The sequence below is a fragment of the Leuciscus leuciscus genome (assembly GCF_965113295.1).
Source record: "Leuciscus leuciscus genome assembly, chromosome: 11".
Taxonomy (NCBI): domain Eukaryota; kingdom Metazoa; phylum Chordata; class Actinopteri; order Cypriniformes; family Leuciscidae; genus Leuciscus; species Leuciscus leuciscus.
In genome coordinates this window covers 11,762,983-11,771,088 of record NC_138735.1, presented here as the reverse complement: position 1 = coordinate 11,771,088, position 8,106 = coordinate 11,762,983, and the positions used below count along the sequence as shown (strand labels likewise).

The window sequence follows — 8,106 nt, the reverse complement described above, 5'->3', positions numbered from 1 at the left end:
TTGTACATAAATGTTTAGTCATAACTACTTTTCTTTCCGGTATTACAGTATGTAGGGTTTGTTTCTGGTGGAACACTCATTAGTGGCGCACTCTAGGTGCTCGCTCACATTAGTTGTGTTGCTACGGTATTGCTGCCATTTTAATCTAATGTTGACTGCTTTGGTAAACCGAATTGATAATTAAAGTCATGTTTGCATGTGTTTTGTATTGGGATTTTTCCAGGAAGTTATGTATAGTAATTAACTGTATTGTTTTGTAATTTATTTGTATGCTTTGATTAGCTTGTGTATGCGCCATATTTGATTGTAAACGTGCCTTGTGTGTGTCTTTACAGGTTTGTTTGAGCTTCCTTTTGAGGGTATATATGTTTAATGATGTAAATAAATAATAAAAGAACTACAAATAACCTTTATAAATATTTTTTGTTTGTTTGTTTCTACTGGTGGTGTAAAACAATAAAAATATTCTACTAGTGCATGTTTAATCATATTTTATTTAATGATTTGTTAATGCCTTTATTTTTAATGCCTTTTCTTGAGAGGGCCCATCATTATTAACTCATTATTAACTACCCACACACTAACATCAACTGATGGCTTGTTAATGCATTATTTTGTAATGACTTTACTTGAGAGGGCCCAATTATAATTAATTCACAGTTAACTAAATTCAGCTCATGATTTATCATAAACTTACTATCAAATACACATTTAACACAACGAGTATTCAGCCCAGTTAAGTGATGATGTGTCAGAGAACAGAGGTACAGTATTATCACGGCCTGCGTCTGGATGGAGAGTGAACTGTACTGATCCCAGCAAATGTTCCCTGACTATGTTCCCAGTTTGGTCGTTCTTTTGGGAACTGTTCCACAAATATTCTCTGTGGGTTTTTAAGTTTTTATAAAAAAATGTATGCATAGTTGGGTAAGTTTGAAGGGAAAGAGAACAACACAAAACAGATAAAGACCTTTTTCAAGTTCAGTTGTTAGTGTATTTTCTATGGTTGAAGAGGAGGATCAACTAATCATGTGCCATTCTAAAATAAAAAAAAACACACTGAAAATTGCTTGCAAACAAATGGCTCAAACAAAAGATGACCTTAAAACATGCTTTTATTAAAGCTAATACCTTTAAGTAATATTCCATTTTCTGTTATGTGGATTACAAAAGAGAACAACACAACACTAGATACACTTTTAGATTTATTCTCATACAACATTAGATAGACTTTTACCATATGCCTTAAAACAGGCATACATAATTACATACATACATATATACATACATACATACATACATAACCTGTTCATAAAATACAAATATACTCTTAAGTCAGGCTTCAGTGAACACTAGCCAATTATTTTATATCAAAACAAATTGTTTATAAAATATATATATCAGCATTTTATACTTTTGGACTGATGGTTAAAGTATTTTTCTGCACAGTTTTCCCAGTTATTTTACACACCTCTTTTCTCTGTGCAGCTTTGGTCCTCTTTTTCGGTTTTATTCCAATAAAGTATCTGAAAAATAAGAGGAGAACATTTTCAGTTAAAATGATTTGCAGTGTATAATTTTGATCATCTAAAAAAATTCACCCAAAACTACTGGATATTTCACTGAAGACTTGGAATTAACTGCAGAGGTCATACAGAGTACATTTATAGTTAGTAGATTCTAGCATGAGGCACATAAATGTGGATCTTCTCCTGATAAACGAAAGTTATTTGTCAGTCTGGAGTGTGAACTTTGTTTTAGGGAAACAAAATGCAGACATGTCTAATATGACATACTTACCAAGAAGGATCAAACAAGGAGACACAGGCAAGCATTTTCTCAAGGTCAGCAGGTTTGGCAGACATCTATTGGTAAAGAAAACAATTTAAGATGACTGACAGTATTTGTATCTGCAAATAAAAAATTAAAAAAATGTATGTGCTACTTGATGCTTATATTCTACAGAGGCAATAGGCCTCAAAGAAACATATTCAGAATATGAATGGTTTATGTAAAAATTCAAATTTTCTTATTTACTCACCCTTATGCAGATTTAAACTCCAATGATGAAAAAGGCGATATTTTAATGGAAATGAAATGTCTGTTTGTCCCTACAATGGAAAATAAGAGAATTGGGATCAATAATGGGGAACACCAATAGTCATAGTAAATGAAAGATAAAACTAGCCTAGTTTATATGGGTCACATGTTTTTACCAGTTTTCTGAAGTGATTCAATTTGTTTCACCGTACATCTAGAAATTGGAGTCTAGTTTTTGATGCTTTGGTCTCATATCTTTGATATTACATGAAACGACTGGTGACTTAGATTAAAGGGATAGTTAACCCAAAAATGAAAATCAGCCCATGATTTACTCACCCGGATACAGGCGGCCGAAATGAGCTTTCTCCGCAGGGTGGCTGGGCGATCCCTTAGAGATAGGGTGAGAAGCTCAGTCACTCGGGAGGAGCTCAGAGTAGAGCCGCTGCTCCTCCACATCGAGAGGGGCCAGCTGAGGTGGCTCGGGCATCTTTTCCGGATGCCTCCTGGACGCCTTCCCGGGAAGGTGTTCCGGGCATGTCCCACCGGGAGGAGACCCCGGGGAAGACCTAGGACACGCTGGAGGGACTATGTCTCCCGGCTGGCCTGGGAACGCCTCGGTGTCCCCCCGGAAGAGCTGGAGGAAGTGTCTAGGGAGAGGGAAGTCTGGGCATCCCTGCTTAGACTGCTGCCCCCGCGACCCGGCCCCGGATAAGCGGAAGAAGATGGATGGATGGATGGATTTACTCACCCTGAAGTCATCCTAGGAGTATATGACATTTTTCTTTTAGACAAATACAATTGGAGTTATATATTTAAAGAAAATGTCCTGGCTCTTCCAAGCTTTATAATGGGAGTGAATGGCAAGTCTAATATAGATTCTATTTGTCTGAAAGAAGAATGTCATATACACCTATGGCTTCAGGGTGAGTAAATCATGGGCTAATTTTCATTTTTGGGTGAACTATCCCTTTAATGGTACTGTATACCTTTATGTTCCTTTTGGAGCTTGAAGGTTTGGTCCCCATTCGTCTTCCATTGTTTGGACAAACAGACATCATTTCTCCGCAACAATAGCTTATTTTTTTTCCTCCAAGAGAAAGAGACAACATAAGCTTAAGTAAATGATGAGAACTACCATTTTTAGGTGAACAACTATACAGGTGTTAATAGAACAAACAATAGGCAAACTCACAGTTCTTTAAAGAATGAGTCCTTGCTTCTTTACAAAGTTACCCTTCAGGAGTTTATCTATAATGACAAGGAAAACATAATGTAAAGAAGAGATACCTCAAAAAAAAAAATAGTCTCAATTAAAAAGAAAAATCAGAAAATTATCGACATTCCATCCATCCATCTGTTATGCTGCTATTTCTGCAGCGGTTTGAACACGCACGTTCACAGTAATCACACAAGATTTATGAATTTGATCATACCTCACCTTAATTGCTTCGATAAAGATTGGGACATATGTCCGCATATGCATAAACTGTGCATGACGGTAGCAAATGCAAACCAAATGCAGTTTGAGTGTATGCTAATGAGCTCACAAGCATGCTATCGTTTTACTCGGTTACTTTTCCATGATTAAAACGTTCTATCCTGTTATCTAATTACACTTCACTGGATCTTTATACTGTATGTTAATATTTAGACGTAGGCCTACTTGATAACTTACATATCAAATCAAAAAGTACCGGTAGTTGCAAATAACAGCAGCAGATAATGGACGGTTTGAATCTCATGTAAAAAATGTAACCACATAAAAAAAACAAAAAAAACACCATTTCACTCGGATTTTTACTCGGATAAGTTAAGGAAAATTCGCAAGTTGAATAAAAGTTACAGTACATAACTTACAGTTATTACATGTAAACAGCATTTTGCTGTTAAATTTTCATGTAAATTTACAGGAATTTTTTACAGTGTAGGTTTCCTGAAATGCGATTTGAATAGGATTTCAAACCACATATGGATGCTCGGAAACGGATTTGTAAAATGCTCGACATTGGGATTTGTAAAAATAGCATTTCATGTAGCATTTTTTTTTTTATTCATACTAAATCTGATCGGATTTCAGTCGGATAGCCTATAGCCTACACGAAATTGGATTTGGACTGACAGTCTGAACGTAGCCAGAAATACAATTAACCATAATCCTGACATGCACAGTCATAAAGTTCAGCTAAATTTAAGTTAGGAGAAATTGATTACAAATAAATAAGATTACATTCTTTGCCAAAGGGCCACTAATAACCATGCTGATCACCATGGTGATCACCACTAATCACCATTTGATCATTGAAACAAAATTCAGCTATTATTTTTTGACAATGCAGCATGGTATGTTTTTTTTTTTTTTTCTTATTTATATTGCAAAGCCTGCCCATCATCTCTGTCCTGGTAATTGAGCAGGATTTCTCAAGAACGGCTCAGTTCTGAGCTTACTTGAGTTGAGATAAGGCTGAAGAGGACACCTTTCCGTGAGAATCCTTATCTCAGCAGGAAGAGAAAGCCAAAAATGTACTGTCTTCTTAAAGAGGCATGAATCTGCTGGCTAAGCCACCGCCTTCCTGATAGTCATCTTATAGTCAGGATATTGTGCATCTCCAATGATAAGCAATCTGCCAGCTGCCTCTCCTGAACCCTGGATTCCATCAGACTATATTTGCTTTTTCTCTCCCTCTCCCTCAATCTACCTACCTCCTTCTCCTGTTTTTTTGCCGTTCTGTTTTTGATCATCACCAAGTGGCATTACTAGCAAAACAGCCATTAGCTAGAAGCCACATCTGAGGCGCAGCAGGGGCAGGATGGGTTTCCCTCTTTCTTTCTTCCCATTATTGGGAGTTTCTGAAAAAAAAAAAAAAATTGGACGTTTGGAAATGCGATCACATTACACTGATATAGTGATTTATTTCTATGTAGAATGAAAGCATTTGTGTGTAAAAAGAGATGTACTGATTAGCTCTTCACAGATGAGAGAGAAGGTGATCAAACAATTGATTGTGTAATAGATCTGTCCTGACGTAGTTGGACCGTACAGAGATAGGAGACTCATCTGGTCATATACTCTTAAGTCCTGGAGCCATAGGGGCCATTAGGAAAGAAACGATAAGAGCTGCTGCACAGCAGCTTTCAGCATGAACATCGCCACTGAATGAAACCAGAACGTTCATTGATATTAAACTATTTATGGTAAAAGGTGGGTTTTTTTAGAACTTGCATTCATAACTTATATTTATTTATAAAGGTTTTCATTGTTTTTTTATTCTATCTTTTAAAAAATCAAACATGATAATTACTGCTCATACTTAGGGCTAAGGCTATGTATTAAACAATCAAATATAAAACATTTTACATTGAGAAATGCAGTTAAAATTTAAACCTAATGCAGTTAAAACAATCAGAACATTTTAGCAACCTCATAGCAACACCTTAGCAACCACCCAGACTACTTAGCATTGCGGTGGTGACTGGTCAGAAGGTAGGCAGCACTTACATTTTCTTGTTTTATATTCTATTCTCACTGACAAAAAAAATAAAAAAATAAAAATCTGATTAGAACAACACACCATGTACAACGTGTTCCACTGATCACATTTTACCTGCCTTGTTGTTCTCTTTATTTTTCCAAACACAGCTAATTTTCATGACCATGTTTTCTTGCGTGGGCCTTTGCACATGTCAGTCTCTGTTTGAGTAGAGACATCTCTGATTGCCAGAGATACGGGGCCCCGATTTCAGCCTCTAGTCCTTTGATGAGTCCACAGTAATGCTGTACTTCAGAAGCTGATAAGCATTTCAGTTGATATTATTGTCTTCTACACTGATGAAAGTGGACTATACTATGATGCTGCTGAAATGGCATAGAGCATTTTCTTGGGGGGTAGGGAGGTGTAGATGATTTAGATGGTGCCACATTTTAAAATATTTTTTATTTCCCACCTCAGTATCAGGGCCATAAAAACCACAGACAGTGGGAAACATGTGCCCCTCCAATTACTGGTCAACCAATATGGGTTTTCAAGTCACAATCATCTTAACTTTCAAATGGGCAATCTTTATTAATTTCAATAACTACCCCTAAAGCTACTCCTGTCACAGTAACACTAGAATTTATATAAGATAACTGTTTTGAATGGATAAATTCTGCTAGTATCATTCAGATTTTGTGTGCCTTGTAACTGATATCATTAATATCAGTTATGAATGTGATATAATAATAACTGATATTAATAATATGTCTTTTTCAAAACATGTTGTAAAAAACAACAACAACTGTTTATTCCAAATATTTTGATGACCGTAATAGAGTTGAAAACGGCTGACAACCTTTGCTAGTTATTTTCACAATAGCATGTTATTTACAGAAAGTATTCTTGTGCAATTTGTGACAATCAATCAATCAATCAACCAATTAAACACTAAAATCTGGTTTTGTCCAATAATAGATTTAAAATATTGTTTATACTTACAATGGTTTGGCCATTACAAGTATAAACATGGTGGTCAACTAAAGACTTTAAGAAAATGTCACAGTGGTTGAACAGAAAGTGCAGGGACAATGGCAAATTTGCCATTTTCACAGAAAATAATTATCAACAAATATGAAATTGGCACTTCCATTTTAACAGTAGAATAACAGGTTCTGAAATCCTGATAATTTAAAAGCCAATTGAAAATTCCCTGCCAATGTATCTTCGTTTTTCATCACACTCGGTTTACCATCCAAACATAGTTTTTAAAAGAAAATGTTTTTCAGTGAAAAAATGCCCCTTTGTAGTGACCTCCAGTGTGTGCCCCTGCCTTCAGGCTGCGCTGGTGTTTGGATTGCTAGTGTAATGAGGGGGAACAAAGAACAACAAGCAGGAGCTGCCCAACATAAACACACAGGGGAAAGTATTTAGTGCAAACTATGAGCCCAACAAGGCTGAGTGCAGTCAACGGCCCCTAATTCTGCTCTTTGTAATCTGATGCGTACTATAAACACACATCACACCCACTCACACTCACATAATCGATGGACAGCGCAAAACTCAACATGAACAGGCACACCTGGCTGTCAGGTGTAGTACAGTCAGGTGTGTGTCCAGGAGTCAAAGGTTAGGGGTGCTGTTTGATTTATGATGAGGTGATGATTTGAAAATATTACATGGAAAGTCTGTATTGTTGTAGTACAAGTAGATCTGAATATCTATATAAATCTAAATAATTTGAAATGTTATGCTGCATAGCATTGTAACACCTTGTCAATGTTTTCCAGACTGCAAAAGTGGAACATTTTCTTCCTATTTCTTTTTAAGATCTCTTATTTATTTTTGTGAAAAGCCATAAGAAACCTGTACTACGGTAATTTAATTGTCAAATGAGTATTTTTTTCTTCTTCTTTGTTTTACATACATTTACCATCATAGTCATCAATAATTTCCTTTTCAGGAGAGCTTTATAAACTTTCATTGGCTATCAATTACTTTAGTGTGTGTCCCCTTATAAGACAACTTTACCCCCCATTAAACTGCCAAATCCAAAAAGACTAAATATTAAATATATACCTTCAGTTTGCCACAGTATTAAATGACATATATTCTTTATATTTTCTGGTTGTGGAATAGCAGAAATCATCAAGAAGTTGATTCAATCATCAAGAAGTTACCAACTGAATTCATCACATGAACATCAAGAGGATCATGTCATCTATGTAGTAAAATGACACACTGTGCACATTTGTGTTTACACAACAAATGTGGACAACTCCAAGCCTGAAGATATGTACATTTAGATCCAAACCAAAACGTTGTTTGCCTTGCTTGAGGTGTTACCTGAAAGTCACACATGCTGGTGCTGTTCTGTTGGGTTTTTAGAAGCCTTCTTATGCTGAGAGCTCCTCTGACCAAATCTAAAATAAATAAATAAATTGAAACAAAATTCAGTTTGTCTTAATCATAATCCTTTACTGAAATTTCTAGTATTAAACACAGTCTATATGCGTAGCACAGACAGCAACAAATCCCACCTGTCAACACTTCATTGGTTTCACATGGTGGGTGCATATAGTCTTTGGCTTCA

General features: G+C 36.0%; 1 long non-coding RNA gene across 3 annotated transcripts; it reads right to left on the bottom strand.

Annotated features, from left to right (window-relative positions):
* Positions 1 to 1,055: 1,055 nt before the first annotated feature.
* On the bottom strand, positions 1,056 to 5,466 carry LOC309509084. Of its 3 annotated transcripts, none has more exons than XR_014209793.1 (4): positions 3,030 to 5,466; positions 2,042 to 2,111; positions 1,277 to 1,865; positions 1,056 to 1,244 (listed from the first exon to the last, which is right to left on the bottom strand). It is a non-coding gene; the product is annotated as an uncharacterized lncRNA (long non-coding RNA). The 3 variants fall into 3 exon arrangements; XR_014209794.1 differs by having other exon boundaries at positions 1,056 to 1,526; positions 1,801 to 1,865; XR_014209792.1 differs by having other exon boundaries at positions 1,056 to 1,865.
* Between the last annotated feature and the right edge of the window lie 2,640 nt (positions 5,467 to 8,106).